Raw genomic sequence first — 18,684 nt, 5'->3', positions numbered from 1 at the left:
ACGTAATTGCACCGTTGGATAACTTCACACTTATGAAATTGTATTTGGTCTGTACTTTGTGAACTGTTCATATGTTTTCGGAACCATTGTGATACTATGAGAGCTTTGAATGATGTATTTGGTATGGGATCACCATTTTTAAAGTACGTTTGAGGTAGATGACACTTTTGACATGAGCAGAGAATTTTTTTAGGTTTTGAAATTATTGGAGGAAGCTACGACGAATTTGAGAATTTGACTGAGGTGTTATGATGTTATTATTACGACGACGATGTGAATTCTGCTGCTAAGGTGTGTTTAAGCTGATGCTATATGCGTTATTTGGTTATGCTACGTATTTACTATGATGAAATATTGAAGAAGTGTCGACGAATATGTATATGTGTAATAAGGTAAGGAATAAAGAGTAGTGGTTAGGGACTCTGGTTTGTGAAAAAGGATGCTGGAAACCAAGAATCCTACTTTAAGAGTTATGAAATGTGTGTAAATGCGTGAAGTATCGCAATGTTGTTGAAAATTTTTTGGACACTATTATATTTAAAAGATTTTGTTTCTACAGATTTGTAACGCAAATTCTCAACCTGTGAAAATATTTTTATATGTGACTGTCACTGTAGCGGAAACTGATGTCGTAAATTTTTCAGTAAGAAAGGTAAGTGACCACCTGCACGTAATGCGTCGTGGGCACCCAGCTGCGCGACAGGCGCCTGGAAAAAAAGCCATTAGTGTGTGCCTGTCAGAGGCACAGGTGAAAAAAAAAGAGGCCATTATCGTCGCTATTGACATTCCTTTGTAGAAAGCATCGTAAATACGAAACCCTCAAACTTGAAAACCAGATTACACTGTAGAGTTCTTAATGTATGATATTTACTGAATTGAAATGATGAGAAACGTTTCATGTCTATTGTCTTGCTAGCTGGAAGATTGTTTACTGCATTATGAAGTGCCTTATGGCTAGCGAATGACGTTTCACGCCTTGCTTCGCCTATTTTGTTTAATATCTAGTTTATAGCTGCACTGCAACATTGGTTACTATAAAATTTAATGGATGTACTAATATAAATATTTTATGCCTACAGATCCAGTAAATAATAACCTTATGATGCACTTAAAAAAAACGAAGGAGCTCAAAAAGACATTTCCCTTGACAGGAATTGCAAAAATAATTTTTTTACGATTTGGTAACTTATCTGCTAGCGTATGTTCTCGTAATGCATCACTCTAGTGTTAAGGTGTGACTTAGGTATTAAACATTTTTACTGTAATATTTTTTCTGCTTCAGCTTTGTCTTGTTTAGATATAAATTATTACATTTATTGCTGCTCGCTATGCTTACTTGCATTTTTTTGTCATTGCTGTTTGTATTAATTGTTTTGTGCTGCTGCATTGCATCATCCATAAGTTTAGCATCTGAGCTCAGTAGGTTTAAGTTAGCTTAAGAGGGGGTAGACTATATAAGAAACTAACTATGATGAATTGGAAGAAAAGCACTGAGAAGCTATTAGAAAATGGTTTGGCCAAAAAAGTTGTGTACAGTGGAGGAAAACTATTTTTGAAAGAGGATGAGAACAGAATGCAGAGAGCATGCTTGGATAGGATTTTTTTTGGCTGGAGCAAATGTTGAAATAAGAGGGGCGATCTATGGAATGACGTTTTCGGTTGGACTCCAGTACCAAATGTTACCCTGAAAACAAAACCTGTCTTTTCCTTTTGTGTATCCCACTATGTGTTTGTGTACCCTTGTGTATTTATTTTCTTCCTGTCTCTATGTACTATTTCATAGAATTTTTTTTGTTCTAATACTAAGCTACATTCACTATGATGAGGAATACTGTTATCCTCAAATATAATTTGCATCAATAATATGTTATTAACTTTGTAAAGATGTTTAGACATTATTTATTCTATTTTGTTCTAATGCTCATGTGTGAAGTTGATGTTTCAAAAGTTATTCTGATCTTTAATGTATGTACTTATGTTGTAATTTTTGTAACACTTATGTATTTGCTATTTCGATTCTTTTGTAAAAGCCTGTACTACTGCAAATGTTATCTGTAGTGTTATGTTCTTTAAAGATGTATTGTGTACCTTTGTTATTGTATTCTCATGTTATAAAGTTGTAATTGACACCAGTTCATCAAATTAAGTAACTTGTAAATTACATTTCACTGCACACGTTTCTGTTGGTCATAGTATATGGACAATATGTGAGAAGTAGGAACTGATAGTGTTTGCACGTGTATTAATAACTCAGTAAGGGACTGGATAACAGCATTGCTGGTTGTAAGGACATTTCAAAAACAATTTTTCTGAGTGCAGAAGTGGTGTTTATGGACTTGCTATATTATCCGCAAGACCCTTCAATGGTGATTGTGCACCTGCACGGTCAAACAGATGGCTGCTGGCCATCTCTACAAGGACTGAAGTGGGTCTACACCTTTGATGACTCACCAATACCATTATTTCTACAAGGACTGCAGTGGGTCTGCACTTCTGGTGGCCCACCAATACCGTATTCTCGACCAGGACTACAATGGGTCTACTCTGTGACGACCTACCTAACAATATTCTTTAAAACTTCGAGTGACTCTGCTGTGGGTTTGCTCTGTTGTGGCCCATTACCTGTCTGCATGTCAAGAGTCAGCACTGTCTTTCCGTTGGAAGGACAACGCTACTTCTTCAAGACTGCATGGAAATCCACTACTTCCGTGTGCATTCTCTTTTACTACTCAGACTTTGAAAACAAAAAGAAACAGTGTAATTTTCCTGTGATGAATGATCTTTATGGGACTGTGAGAACATATTAGATTTGACCAACATTCTATCGATAAGTGTGTGCATTTCATTTATTTGTTATTGTAATTATGAAAAAAATTTTCAAATCTGTATTGGCCACTGCCCAAAACAATTTGTAAAATTTTTTTGTGGGGAGCATGGGGGCTATGTAAGTAGCCTGTTTAGGTTTTCTTATTGGTAACGCCACTTAACGCTCGGTATGAAAAATCACTGGCTGTGCTGTGCGCAGTGTGTGTTTAGTTTGCATTGTTGTCTGCCATTGTAGTGTTGAGCAGAGGCAGCTGGATGCTAACAGCGCGTAGCGTTGCGCAGTTGGAGGTGAGCCGCCAGCAGTGATGGACGTGGGGAGAGAGATGGCGGAGTTTTGTAATTTGTAAGACTGGATGTCAGGAACTGCTATATATATTATGACTTCTGATGATATTACGCTGGCAGTAGTGGCGCTCGCTGTATTGCAGTAGCTCGAGTAACGAAGATTTTTGTGAGGTAAGTGATTTGTGAAACATATAGGTTAATGTTAGTCAGGGCCATTCTCTTGTAGGTATTATTGAAAGTCAGATTGCGTTGCGCTAAAAACTATTGTGTGTCAGTTTAAGCACAGTCGTGTATAATTGTTCTAAGGGGACGTTTCACACTAACCTAGAGTGCAGTGGTGCCAGAAGAGGAGCAATTCCTTTCGTATGTTCTATGCAGAATTGTAGTGGTATCCCGTCAGGTCTAGAGGTGCTTCTTCTCTTGAGCGATTTTACTTGTTTTTACTTTATTTTACTTGCTTTTACTTAGTTCGATAACTGTCATTCTGACGTTCATACGACGATTTAAAAGGAGAAGTACGGTCTTGCCTTACTCACTAAACTCTCGAAACGGAAAGAAAATGTTGAGCATTAACTGGCGCAGAAAACCGACGAACGTAAAGCTTGGTGATCATGCAGGTTCCTGTTTACTCTGTTCCAGCAAAAAAACTGCAAACTGTAGCTGTTGGTAATGTTTCCTGCTGCTATCCTAAATGGGGAATCCTAAAAAAAGAACCTAAACAGATCTGTTTGTTTGCTATGGCTTGGCTGATCGTAGGCATCAATAGAGTCCCAGCATAAGTATATTTGCACTCATGGCGTGCTCCTCCTTCCAAAAGACGTTGATATCATTGTGCAAATGAATAGTTATCATGTGAGAGGAATTACACCAACATTAAAATTATCCAAAAAGTCATCCACATCAAATAATATGTACATATTGCAAATTCAAGTTCCCACCCGCATTATTCTGTGTATATGTGAGTCTTATCTCTGAAAGTACTGTAGAGGTTTTGATACGGTTTTCATTAATAGACAGATACACGAGAAATGTTTGTTGATATACAGTATTACCTCTAGGCCAATAAGTCTTTCGACTGTCAATACTCTGTGCTACCCGTCGAAAGCTCAGGCGAGTCGTTAGCATTACCTAGCTTCCGTATGTGTCTCGTCTAGACGAAACATCTAAAATCGTAATTGAAAGCTTGGGAAAGATTAGTTAATAACGAACTTGTAAAATAAAACGTTCCTTTGTGAAATCTGAGCTTCTTCTGGCATATTGAATAATGAAATTCCTTGCACGAATGTAGCCGCATATGTCGCTCTGCCGGTTTCCCCGAAGTTATATGAACAAAATGTCACATTTTAGTTTAATTTTCTTCAAATTTTAGTCACATGATTATATTACAATCTCCATCCGTTTTGGTGCCGCTCTACAACAGTTCAGTGTCCACTTGGATCTTCGCCTCTGAACTTCAGTTGTGTACTCCTCAGTTCTGTTCCCAGAGGCTCATTTTGTACGTAAATACTGACTTCGTATGGATGGTTTTACAAATGCAAAGTTGAATGACGAACAGCTCGTTTATGGAACGTTGCCGCACAGTTTGTCGAAATGATGACAATAGAAACTACGATCAGCTCCTCTAAATAACGGTTCTGCGTTATTATGTACTGTATAGTAACAGTGTTGTTGCATTACTCTAGTTTGTCAGTTTTCGTTATTTACTACTATCGCTGTCAGAGTTCAAGAGTGGGTTTGAGGAGGCAAGAGAAGGTTTGATGGTGTTTTCAACTGAGATTAGAAATCCACGAGCACTATTTCACACAAACTCGACAGTCTTCATTATAAATAGAATAGACCTCCAAGGAGAAAACAATGAAAATATTTAGTCCTAAGTATTTATTCAAAATTACTATTGAAAAAGCACGCTGAATGATCTGCAAAAATGGAAACGAGTAAAAATATCAACTGAATCCTTCGATTGATGGAGAGGCACTCAGCATAGAGATTGAGTAAAAGAATTTTTAGTTTTCGTTCACCCAGTGTTGAGACGTGTTTCGAAGTATTGGCCTTAGATATATACGCCAACATCAAGAAGGTGCAAATCCTCCTGAATAAATTCTAGCGTAATTGCTACTGATGCTCCCAGTTACGTACCGAACTCAGAGATATACACGTAGCTTCACATCTGTGAAATCACAGAAGTCATACAACAGCCAGTCCACAGTATCTACTTCTAGGTTGAATCGTCATCCCATCATTTAATCCGAGCCTTAAGTACGACAACATTCTGCCTAACGCTAGGTGCAAATTTCCCCAATTGATTCTCAGTCGTCAATTCAATAACCGAATTGCTTCGTTCCTAAATCTTGCAGTCTCAGAACAAAACAACTGTGAAGACAGTGTCAAACGGTCACTATAATTTGAAAGAGGTACCAGCCACAAGTATGGATTAAATTTTTTCATCGAAATTCGAACCATATCAGAACGAATGAAACCTATGCCTTTGCGGTTCATCAGAGTCGATACTTGTTGAACCCCTGGCATTGTTCGGTCGCTATTGCGTTTGTTTTCGGACTTCTGGGGCGGCCGTCGCTCTCTCACTGAGACGGCATCGTGCTTCAGGTTCACCGCGTGTTGCGACGCTTGCTGGTACGCACGTCTAGGCCACCTAAACGTTACAGCTTTCCTCGTCATTCTGCAACCGTGTGGTCAACCTCTGAGACGTGATCAGCCGCTACGACATCGTACCCACTTCAACGCAACTAAACCTCTGCCCCAAGGACGGGGCTGCTGAATTTCATAACTTTCTTGCCGCAGCTGCGGATATTTCGTTAGTCGCTTCAAACTATTCGTATTTTGTCAACTCCTTGCGGTTGCCAACACTTTTTCTTTCGTTTCGTGAGTCAAGGTGTGATACTTGAATGAAGTGTAGCGCGCATACTGCTTTCTAGTTCTTACGAACCAAAGCTCGGGTGTTGAAACTGTTGTTTCTTAAAATGAGGTATTACTGGCATTAACTTTTTCATATATGTTGGTATTTTCTTCATGGCAAGAAGCTGAGCTGCAGTTATCATTTAAATCGTGGGAAGGAAAATTGATCTAGACTAAGATCCAGTGGGTTAATCTCTCGGATTGTAGTATATTCCATGACACATGCTTTCATATGTAAGTTTGGTGTTTCCACATTTCATTTTCTCAGTCTGTGTACCTTCTGCTTTTGTAACTTGCACTGAAGAGCCAAAGAAACAAGCACACCTGCCTGATGTCATAAAGGGCCCCGCTAGCAAGCGGAAGTGCCGCACCAAGACGTGGCATGGACTTGACTAACACTGTCGGAGGGAACTGACACCAGGAATACTGAAGGGCTGTCCATAAATCCGTGAGAGCACTAGGGCGTGGAGACACTTGTTGATGACCCAACGTTGAAATCTACAGCAGTTTGTGGAAGGGTTGCTGTTCTGTCACGTTCAATGATTCTCTTCAGTCGTCGTCGGTACCGTTCTTGCAGGATCATTTTCCGACCGCAGCTGTGTCGGAGATTTGATATTTTACCGGATATCTGACACTCACTGGGCACTCGTGAAATGGTCGTACGGGAAAATTCACACCGCATCGCTGCCTCGGACATGCTGTGTCCCATCGCTCGCGCACCAACTATAGCACCACGTTCCAACTCACTTAAATCTTGATAACCTACCATTGTAGTATCAGTAACCGATATAACAACTGCGCCAGACACTTGTTTGTCTTGTACCGACGTTGTTAACCGTGTCGCTGTATTCTCTCTGTTTACATATTTCTGTATTTGAATACGCATGCCTGTACAAGTTTCTTGGCGATTCAGTGTAATTATGTATAGGCGATTGAACTATATTTTCCACTTTTCATTGTTCCCATGTATGTAATTTCATAATAACGCCTTTTCGAGCTATATGTTTTGTTATCCAAGTACAAAATTGATAATGAGGTTGACTTTAATCAAGGTATTTTTTTTTTAGAAAGTGCATGTGTGGTCAGGCGTTAAAATTAATAATTTAGTAACATTATACAGGAGGCATATCCAGATTAACAATACGTCATTTTCCTTTTCTCAGGTAACGCACAGTTAACCAAAAGTGACATAGTACACGTATCAAGGATAGAACCAAAATTCAGTGCCATATATACTTTGCTCCTATTTTCACCTTCGGGAATTCAGTTTGTGTGTTTATCTACGGCAATGTAAACCATGGTCCTTTCCCACGACCGTTCTTCTCGAGGCACTATTCCCGAAGGGTGAATCTTCAGTTGACTGTTCAGAGAAGTATGTTGACAACATTTCTCACATAATTATATTGGTCGATTCGCGGACAGATAACGTGCCTTAAATTTTTAAGCCGACAGCTTGAGACAAGCAAGAGAGCATAGTCGTAACCCAGTGAAGCACAACACTCTATTCTGCGGCTGCATCATTTCAAGAAAAGATTTCGTGGATACCATTTCTGTTAACTGAATCTATCCTCGTCGATCCTACTCATTCAGTTTCACTACTTTAATTGGATAGATAGCCTGACTCTGTAAGAATTAATATTATTTATAGTTGGTAATAACAGCAGGCGTTTACCAGTCACAGCAGTACTTAGCTATGCTCCCACTTCATATTGCAAGCAGATTACAATCATTTTACATTGGTGTAAAATTCGTATTTGTGCTCCTTTCGTACCCCCTGCTCGCCACATCCCTCCACAGAGACAGCTGAGTCATGGTGACAGTACGGCGTGTTTCACTTGGAAACTGAAAAGTGTGTGCCGGACTGTAACCCCAAAACGGTCCCTTGATTTTTTGTGGATATTGTTCTACCAAATGAGCTACCCGAAAACGCCTCATCGCCCGACTCAAAACATCAGCTAGCCAAAGGCCCCTCTCTGCGTCTCTCTAATTTCTCAGGACTTGCCCTCAGATGCTGTGGTCCTCGTAGGGAGATGTGGTTCCCCCGACAGGTAGATGGAACCACAGGCTCAGAAGAAAAAGAGTAAAGTAGATACCTGTCATTGTGAATTTCAGCAGGGAAAACGATGAAACACTTTGATATGAAAAATTGACTTCGTAATTTCTGAATCGTACCATACGCCGTTAACCAGTTTATAAGCTTTGTGTCTACCGACATTACAGAAATAAAGTAGTAAAATTTGCGGTGATCGAGTCTCACATTACGCCAAACAGATTTAGGCCCTGCCTTACCGCATCACTTTCTACACGCAGTGAAACTTGCAATGCATCAGTCTAACATCAACCACAATGCGTGGAAGGATAAGATCTGGGTATGACGGATATAATATTATAACTAAGACATACAGGATAGGTCTGAACACCACAGACAAAGTTTACGAGTTCGTTGAGTTGTAATTTTTGAATATTTTGATGTAAGGGCCCCTTGGCCTCTGGCAGCTCGTTGTTGAATAATAACTGTAATTGTAGTTTATTCAGTTTCCCACCACTGTTTCTGTGAAAACACCTTCACAACAGCGAAAGAGTCTACAATGTGGAATCACCAAAACGTTCTAACAAAACACAGAGAAAGGATACAACCCTTACGAAGAAAGGTGCACTCTCTTTATTTTAATATGTTTAGCGTGATCGCACACGCGGACGTAGCCAGGATTTTGTAAAAGGGGCTGTCCGATTTGTTAAAGAGGACTTTAAAAAGGCTTTTACGCTGGGAGTAAACGTAATGAAAGATAAGAAAGACGCCTCTAATTTTAAACAGCTCTTTTATAGAGACGAGTGAAATGGAAAATACATTAGCAACGGATCTGTTCATAAAGCTAAGAGCTACTCTAAGAGAAAAATGCCTTCCTGTCGAGGTATTTCCATAGCAACTTTCATCCATTAACAAGTATTTCATTATATTTAATTGAGAAATGAAATGCGATTTTTTATAAATTTAGCTTTAAATTATTTTCAATATAAAAAAAATTTTCTTAAATTTTTTTATCCCCTATTGTACTCTCGTAAGGACTGAATTTCCAGAAACACTGAAAGACGTATTTTTAAAATTTCTAACAGGTAGTTACAATACCATTTGTTATAGATGTAGCCTTAAAAGTACTTCAGTAGTTCTTTAGTACATACTTTCAAAAAAAAATTCACGCACTGTTTTAGCCCCTTAGTGGCTGAATTCCCAAAAATGCTGAAACACTTTTTTTTAATTTTCGGACTGAGAAGCCAAATATCAATTTTCGTTGGTTTAGCTTCAAAATTCCCAGTGAAATTTTGGACAATCCCTTCTTAAATGATGCCTAGAATATAAGATCTTCACCCTCTACAAACTTCAAGTTTCTGTCTTTAGCGGTGTGGGCTGGGAGCTGACGAGCCAGTAAATAAGTTTAATCCTATTTCACGCCATTACTCGAACGCAGCAAACTGTTAAGTGGTCGTATGTTGGGGCCTCTGTAGCCAAAGTAGCTAAAGTATTTGGAGTTCCGGAGGCATTATATTGAAGGTTTATACCGCATATACGGACAGCGAAATAAATCAACCGCTAAGCCACAGCACGGACGAACTGTTTTCAGCTTTCGGCTGAGTTTCCGTTTGTCGTACAAGATATCTCCTGACTACCACTGTCTGAAGATTTAAATATAATTGAATGTCAGTGATTTACTTTGGGGAAAAGAACGCGTGATCGCTATCTATCTCTATCATCCTTATCTGAATTTGCTACTATTTTGCATCTACAATGGTACATGATTCCCTTGAAGAACATAAAGGACCTTTATTCATCCATTCCAAGATTACTGGAAGCTGTTTTGAATGCTAACGTATTTCCTACACCAGAATTTTGTAATGTGTAGTGTTTTGGATGTTTCCATATTTTTGGCCACCCCGGTATTTGTGCGTATAGTAGACGACAATCGTGTTGCTTGCATATGCGCTACGTTGCTTATGAACAAAATACCTAAAAGGCTCAGTGCTATCTTTACTAGCTTACTGACGTGAGTGCCAGCACACTGTATTGTACTGCCAGTTCATCACCTGAAATCTACTTCCTCACAAGCTCGCATTATTCAAAATCCTTCTCAAAGAAAGCTACCGCGTAACTTACGTCACTTTTCCGGTGCCGGCCGGCTTTTGCGGCTTCGCAAGTCAGTGTGGCACAGCAGCTACGTTGTCGCACTAACAACAATCGCACGGGGCTCAATGATTTTGGCGATTGTTATTCACAATGTTGCCTTTCAGCCAGTCCTGTACACCCACCCACCCACCCACCCACACACACACACACACACACACACACACACACTATAGGGGTGTCAGCTTAACCCTTAATAACTTGCGAGGTGTGGTCTCTCAGACAGTGCGATAATTTTCGGACTTGCTCCCCAAGGCCTGTTGTGGTAGAATGGTTCTATGCTCCCCGTGTATTCTTAACCCGCGGTCGCTCGCGTTTATTGTTGTCAAGCGATAACTCCCGTGTTAGATTTTTTCTAACAATGAGACTTTGCAACTTTTTTATCTCTTTATGCCAGACAAAGACACTTTTATACAACAGATCATCTCTTTATTATTACCAAAGCATTATAAATTAGTATAAACATGGTATGTAACATGTAATTTGCTTCTTGCCGCTGTGACCGAGCGGTCACAGTTTCGAATCCTGCCTCGATCATGGATGTGTGTGACGTCCTTAGGTTCGTTAGGTTTAAGTAGCTCTAAGCCTAGGTGGCTGATGATCTCAGATGTTAAGTCACATAGTGCTTAGAACCATTTGAACCATTTTGTAATTTGATAAACTTAAAAATATTTCAACATGCAAAGATTTCACAAACTTTTTTGATTACAATTAGAGTACCTGTGTGAACAGTAGTTCGTAGTATTTGTAGCAAGTGATGAATTAAGATTAACCGCATTCCATTTTAGTCGTCAGATTCAAATGTGGCTTCTTGTGATATAAGGAAATGGAAATGAGCGTATGGCGTCATTGGCCGGGAGGCCCCTAGCGGTGCAGGTCCGGCCGCCTTGGTGCAGGCCTTATTATATTTTGACGTTACATTGGGCGAGCTGCGCTCCGGATGGGGATGAAATGATGATGAAGACAGCACAACACCCAGTGCCTGAGCGAAGAAAATCCCCGACCAAGCCGGGAATCGATTCCGGGCCCGTAGGACGGCAATCCGTCACGTCAACCACTCAGCTATCGGGGCGGACTCTTGTAACATAAACTCCTGGCAAATAAAAACACTCGATGCTGTATGTTCTTTACAGATATGGCTGGAACAATATAGTGATTCTGTGTGAATCTGTTTTTCCTTTTAGGGCAGTAGTGACGTCTTGTTTTTTCTCTTAACTCATTTTCTTCTTTAGCTGTCGGTAGTTTGCGAATGTGTACAACACCCTTTGTTTTCTCCTTCAAGCGAAGTGATATCCTCGGAATCGACATGCGTTTGATCATGTCTGTGATGAATCTACTCCGTGGAATTAAGTCATTTGTGTTTACCTTATATATTATTTGAGCAGTTATTGCTCCGATGTTCAACAAGCTGAAAAACAGTGTAAGAGGCCAGCTGTTTCTTATTCTTGAAGCATAATATTCTGATCTCAAACCATCGACAACATCTATACCTTCTTTTCTGAGATTGTAAAATGTAATGACTTCAGGTTTGTTCGCTTCGTCGTTGTCAGTATCTATAGCATCGTCGCTGTGCGTGGTGGATAACATTAGAACGTCCCTTTTCTGTTTCTTTTTTGTGACGTATGAGCAAATCAAGCAGTTGTTGCTTGGTTTTTCTCCAAAGGCGAATATGCTGCTGTTTAGTTGCCTGCAGTTTAAGTCCAGTGGCTCCGGTGGAATTTTTCTTTTATTCTTCCATAGATTACCTACTACTGTGAGCCGATCATTGACGTACATTTTGTTAGCCAATGGTACAGATGTAAAATAGTTGTCCATAGTCACGTTTGTGCCTGTTTTGTCAATCGGTTGAATAAATCGTAACACCACATTCTGTGCATCATTAGGTACTTGATACGGCCCAGTAGGCTGTTTCCTTGCATGTTCTTCCATATTTAGCATATAAAACATTCTGGCATCACAGAGGGCATAATACCTTGATGCCATATTTTGCAGGACTGTTTGCTATATACTGCCTGAATTTGCAACGTCCACGGAATGGTTGCAACCTCTCGTCTATCATTGCCAGTGCACCGGCACTATATCTCTTCTTGCAAACATTCACAAATTCGTCAAATATTTCTCGAAAGGTGCCAGATTATCCGTTTCCTTTCTCTGAGCTCTCTTCAGATTTGTCGTCAAAACGTATAGCTTGGAGAAGTGTGTGTCAAACCTTCGTTTGCTCATCGATGCAATAAATACATCCGCTGCAGAGCCATCAGTGGCTCGTAGCTCATCAGTATTGAGACGCTGTGCCTTTTTCACCACTGCGAGATGTAATACACCAAAGAAAGCAGATAACTCTTAAAAATCTGTCTGTGGTCAGTCTCAAGCACTTCTTGAATACGATGCCGCCATTCTGTCAAGTTCTTGGTTTGAGTATTCCACAATGTGATCAATTACACTATATGGAAAAAATAATTTCCAGCATTCCAAAATTGTTTTCGAATCTTTTGCAAAAACCCTTCACACCTGAAAGCTGTGTTACAATATTCTGACGGGCAGTTTATGCTAGAAGAGAGTGTTGCATCAACCATTGTGAAATGAAATGTCGTGTGGCTAGGGCCTCCCGTCGGGTAGACCGTTAGCCTGGTGCAGGTCTTTCGATTTGATGCCACTTCGGCGACCTGCGCGTCGCTGAGGATGAAACGATAGTGATTACGACAACACAACGCCCAGTCCCTGAGCGGAGAAAATCTCCAACCCAGCCGACAATCAAACCCGGCCCTTAGGATTGACAGTTTGTCACGCTGACCACTTTTTTTAAAATGTTTTTTTCACCAGGAACAGGGTAAATGAACAAAAGATCTGGTACAAACGTAAATACAACAAAAATGCCATTCGTCCGGCGAAAAAAAAAAAAACACAAGACATTATACTCGTACAAGGCGAGCAATTTTTTTTATGAACAAGGTGTAGGAAAAAAAAAGAATAATAATACCGATGTAAGCTAAGAGGTGTGAAGCAATATACAGTGGAGTGAGGGAAAAACCAGTGTTTTCTGGTATAGTGCATAAAAGAAAGGAGGCGCGTGTCCATGCGCCTACTCCACTGTGGGTTACAATGTAGAAAGCAGCGCCTGGGGGTCTCAGATGTCAGCAGGGGAGGCAGAAGTGCTCTCGGCGTGTGGCACCATCCAGCTGAGCGGGGGTGACGTAAAGATCGCATATAGGTAATTGGCGAAGAAGGCGCGGGAGCGCGGTCGGTGTTCGACTTCACTGTGGGCGGTTTGTAAGTACTGTCAGAAATCAAGGCGTGATTTGTCGCCATCATTATACATGTAGGTGATCGTCCATCCCTTGACCCATACAATCGCATGATTCTTGGTGGCGGGGAAATAAGTATTCTCAGGATGGATAAAAGTCATTGGGTCAATCGAGTCTGGCGGAACGCGGAGGTAAGAGGCAATGAACTGTCGGGCAAGTTTCCAGACGTCGCTGGTGGCAATAAAAGTCAGTTGATGGACATTGTCATCCACGAGGTGGCAAATGGAACAAAGTGGAGAGACTTTTAGTCCGATGGCGTGAAGACTATGATTTGTGGCAAATTTTTCATTTGCGACTTGGTACCATGTTGCTTGGACGTTGGAGGGAAGAAAAGGCTGGTGGATGTGACGCCAAACCGTGGGCCACAGCGTGGACGGGTATCTCAGTTCGATATTGTTGCTGGATATGGAACGAAGGAGTAGGGTGTAAAAATCTTTAGGTCGAGGAGAACGCCGTGGTCGGTAAGTGTGTGTGAGCATAACTGAAGTCGACGATGAAATCAGAAATGTGGGAAAGATGGTGCTTGATGTGTCCGACTGGTACTGGTGGTGTTATGGTCGCGGGCACAAGGATTTCCAGCAAGCTGCGCGTACGGGAGGTGCCCCCGTGCCACTGCTTGTGCATGGTGGACATGTACAAGGACGCCGCGCGGAGTAGCACATTGACAAGGCCGAGGCCCCTACTCGCGGGGGAAGGGTGAGCGTGTCGTAGCGGACCTTAAAGAGCGTACCAGCCGTAAGGAAGTATCCGAAGGCAGCCTGGAGGCTGCGTCCAATAGTTGATGGCAGCGGGAGGACTTGTGCGATGTGGACCATTCTGGACGCCACATGTTGATTCAGGTATTGGACACGTTGTAAAGAATCGAGTCGTCGGAGAAGATTTTGTCGCACCGTCGTGCGGATAGTTTGGAGTGCACGCCGAAAATTGATGGCAGCGGAGCGGCGCACGGTGGAGGTGAAAATGATACCAAGGCATCGTAGTTTTTGTACACACGGGAGAGGTGCTAAGTCGTCGTGTGAGAGGCCGCGTCCAATGGGCATCGCCGCGGATTTAGCCACATTCATGTTACTGCCCGCTGCAGTGCCGTACGTTGATATCAAATCAAGTGCCGTGTGTGTTTCACTCCGTGAGCGGATCAAGAGGAGGAGGTCGCCCGCATACGCACGACATCGAAAACTGTACTGTCGCAAAGTGAGACCAGAAAGGTGGCTCGTCAGACTCCCGATGAGTGGCTCCAGGCTTTTGGCATAGAGTAGGGTCTCAAGTGGGCAGCCTTCCGTACGGAACGCCGGATCACCACTGGTCCCGCCACACGGCCATTAACCTTAATTAGCGATTCGGCGGTGCCGTACAGGCGCAGGACTACGTCGATAAAGGCTGGTGGAAAACCCATGCGGTTCATCACGGAGAACAGAAAAAGATGCCTCCCTTTGTTGAATGCGATGTCAAAGTGTAATTAAGCACAGGCAGGGGACGGTAATGTGCTGTCGTCACACCTGGAGTCGGTTTGTGGATGGGTATAATAATTCCCGTGACGAAGGACGGCGGTACGGCGTTTCCCATCATCAGCAGTTCATGAAATATCGTTGTCCACCGTGACGCCATTAGTGTGAAGAAAGCGAGATAAAATTCTATCGGCAATCCGTCGGCACCAGGTGACTTATTCAGAGCACCTTTTTTGATTGCATTGTGGATTTCCTCACGTGTAACTGGCTCCATCAGCTCGTCCGCTCCGTCGCTGGTGAGGGTGCGAGTTACGTGTTGTAAGACAGACTCCTCAGCGTGGTTGTTGGTTGTTGGTAGTCTCCTCCTGGTACATTGTGCGGTAGTGGTCAACAAAGGCACTGACGATTTCGACCTGGCAAGTGACGTGCTGTCCGCGACAGGTGGTGATCTCGGTGATGAGTTGTTGTCGTCGATGTTTTCTATCGGAGGCGATATGATGCATGGTCGGATGTTCTTGTTCCGCCGAATCTTGACATCGGGCTCGCACCATAGCCCCCTGCAGTCTACGGCGTGTCAAAGGTACAATTTGCGCCTTAATCCTGCTGCGTTCCCTCTGGGTGTCGGGGGTGGGCGGTTGGGCGTCCAGGTCGCGGAGAACGGCGTAGGAATAGTCGGTAGTGTGCCGGCGCCACATAGCAACTTCCTTTCCATACTGAATCAAAGTACGTCGAATGGCAGGTTTGGCACATTACAGCCACCAGGTCAATGTCGTGCAGTATTTAGGTAAGCGACGTTCACAGGTGGCCCATGTCTCGGTAACACGTTGAAGACATTCGGGATCATGAAGATGGGAGGTGTTTAGCTTCCACAGTGCACGACTACGCCAGACCACTTGCTTGGGGAAAAGAATGTTGCAGATGTAGGCACAGTGGTCCGAAAAGGCCAGGGGCCAAAGTTCTGCACCTTGGACTACAGGTGTGAGTTCCCGAGAGATGTAAATTCTATCAGGGCGGCTCGCGGAGTGACTCGTCTGGTAAGTGTGTCCAGGCGCGTCGCCGTGCTGAACTTCCCAAGTGTCGCGGAGCAACAGATCTCGGACGACAAGACGCAGTTCTTGACAGGTGTTGTAGTGGGGCACTTGATCTTTAGGGTTCAAGACACAATTAAAATCACCCCCACGCAAGTAATGGTCGCAGCGTCCAAGAAACAAAGGAGCGATTTCTTCTAAATAGAAGAGGGCCCTGTCTCGTTTGCGAGTGGTGCCAGACGGGGCGTAAATGTTGTCGATACGCGTCCCCATGACGGTGACGGCCATGCCTCTGGTAGATGGAGGGTATATGATATCAGCCACTGGAATGCCTTCTCTGGCGTAGATGGCTACGCCGCGTCCCATGTGGTCACCAGGAGAAGATAAGTGTTCTATCCCGCGACGTCTGGAAGTGTGGCCAAGTGTACTTCCTGTAGTAGTGCGATATCGACGTCCGACGCCCATATCATCTCTCGCAGCAGTTGAACTTTCACTGGTGAGCTAATGGTGTTAGTGTTGATCGTCGCTATTCGGTAGGATTGGAGCCGTACCCCGCCGTCGAGGGGAACTCCACCGGCGGAGGATGAAGAGGGTGAGGCAACGGCGAGTCGTGCCGCGCGCCACCTGACGGCGTTATCAGCGGCGTAACGACGCTTCTGTCTGGGGTAACTCTGTACCCAGCGTGTGGTCCGGGTCCTCATCGACGTCCTCACTCCAGACCATTGAGGCGCTGTCGTTGTGATGGTCGTACCTTCCACTTCGGTCGTAGGGGCGGATGACGTCTCGGCGGCAGTCGCAACGCTAGAGTCCATTGGTTCCGGATCACCTGAGCGAGCCAGTAGAGTAGGCGTCGACACAGCCACAGTCGGCGTCATGTGGTCGTCATTCGTATCGTCGTGTAGGTTCTCCGAGGCCTCGTCGGGTCGGACGGCCTCTGGAGCATCAGAGGGAGGTGATCCGTCTCGTTCCAAGACCGTACGGCGCCTCCTCTCGCGCCTCTTAGGTGAACGTTGTTTGCGGGTTCGTCCCTCCGTGTCGGAAGAGGGAAGGGAGTCACGTCGCTCTGAGAGGAAGGCCGTCACGGGAACGTCAAATGAAGTGGCGTCCATGTGTTCAGGCGGGTGGGTGTCGGAAGTCGTCGCTGTTGGTAGTGGCGCCGGAGTAGCGTCAGGCTTTGAGCGCGACGTGTCGGCCCCGGCGGTATCCCTAGCAGCTGGAAGGGTCACCGGTACGTGGTCCGATGGGCGGCGGCCGGTGGGAGGAGAAGAGAGCGCCGATGCGTAGGTGATCGGTAAAACCGTCGTCAGAGCCGGAGGTGCCACAGTAGCGGCTGGTAATTGGGTGATTCGTCGATGAAGACACTCAGATCTGAGGTGGTCTTCTTTGCCGCACCTGGAACAGGTCTTGGGTTGGCCGTCGTATATGACAACCGCGCGGCACCCACTAATTTGCAGGTAAGATGGCACGTGGCTATGGAGGTCGATGGTGATCTGCCGTACACCGTTAAGAACGGGGTACGTTTGGAATTGCGCCCAGCGTTCGGCAGTGTGGCCATGTACAGTGTCATAGGGGCAGAAAGCAGCGATAACGTCTTCCGCCGGAAGCTCGGACGGGAGTTCGAAAACTCGTGTGGTGCGCATTCCTAAGCCGGCATGGTCGACAGTGACCGCTCCGACATTGCCGTCGGCGTGGCAAAAGCGTAATCCATGGTTGGTGACACGAAGTATTCTTTCACATACCGCGTCATTGACGACTTTGACGTACATAGTACTGCTTAATATGGACAAATGGATGCCAAAGATGTCGGAAGCTGGGATCTTAGCAACGTCGCGTAGGAAGCGTTCCACTTCCAAGGCCTTTGGTCGTGCGTATTCGTTGCAGAAGGTGCATCGTAATAGTGATTTTCGAAAACGGTTGGCCATGGTTCTAGTGCACGTAAGCGACACGTAAGTGACGGCCGCTGAAATGTAAACAACAGCGAGCGCGCGCGCTCCGCAGGCGGAAACTACACGTCCGCACTGCACGGCGGAGAAAGCCGGACTCGACCACTCAGCTACCGCGGGCGGACATCAACCATTGTAATATTCCCTCCTTACCTAGAAAGGTTTCACGATCTGTATATTGAGAAACAGCGGTAACTGAAGTATCAGATTCGCTGTCTGACTGATCTGTTGCGGTATTGATCTCTTCATGCTCAGAGGGTGGTCAGTATCTGATGACAGACCCTCTGTGTGAATATCCTCGTCTCGTGATGCATCTAGCCATATCAATACCTGTCCCTCTGACATGACTTCTTCCCTGAAAAGTTTCAAATGTCGGATGGTTCTCTAACAAAAAAAAGGTTCAAATGGCTCTGAGCACTATGGGACTTAACATCTATGATCATCAGTCCGCTATAATTTAGAACTACTTAAACCTAACTAACCTATGGACATCACACAACACGTAGTCATCACGAGGCATGAAAATCCCTGACCCCGACGGGAATCGAACCCGGGAACCCGGGCGCGGGAAGCAAGAACGCTACCGAGCAACCACGAACTGCGGACTGAAAAGTTTCATATATTTTCATATCCGACAGAATGTCATGTACTCTGTATAAGCAATTGTTTTCTCCAATTCGAGAAAAACCGAATAAGAACACCTACTTTTCTTATAAATGACGTTACATACGCTGAACACATTTAGGAGAAAACAAACGAACACAG

This window comes from Schistocerca gregaria, chromosome 3 (genome assembly GCF_023897955.1).
Source record: "Schistocerca gregaria isolate iqSchGreg1 chromosome 3, iqSchGreg1.2, whole genome shotgun sequence".
NCBI lineage: Eukaryota > Metazoa > Arthropoda > Insecta > Orthoptera > Acrididae > Schistocerca > Schistocerca gregaria.
This window is presented reverse-complemented; position numbering follows the sequence as displayed.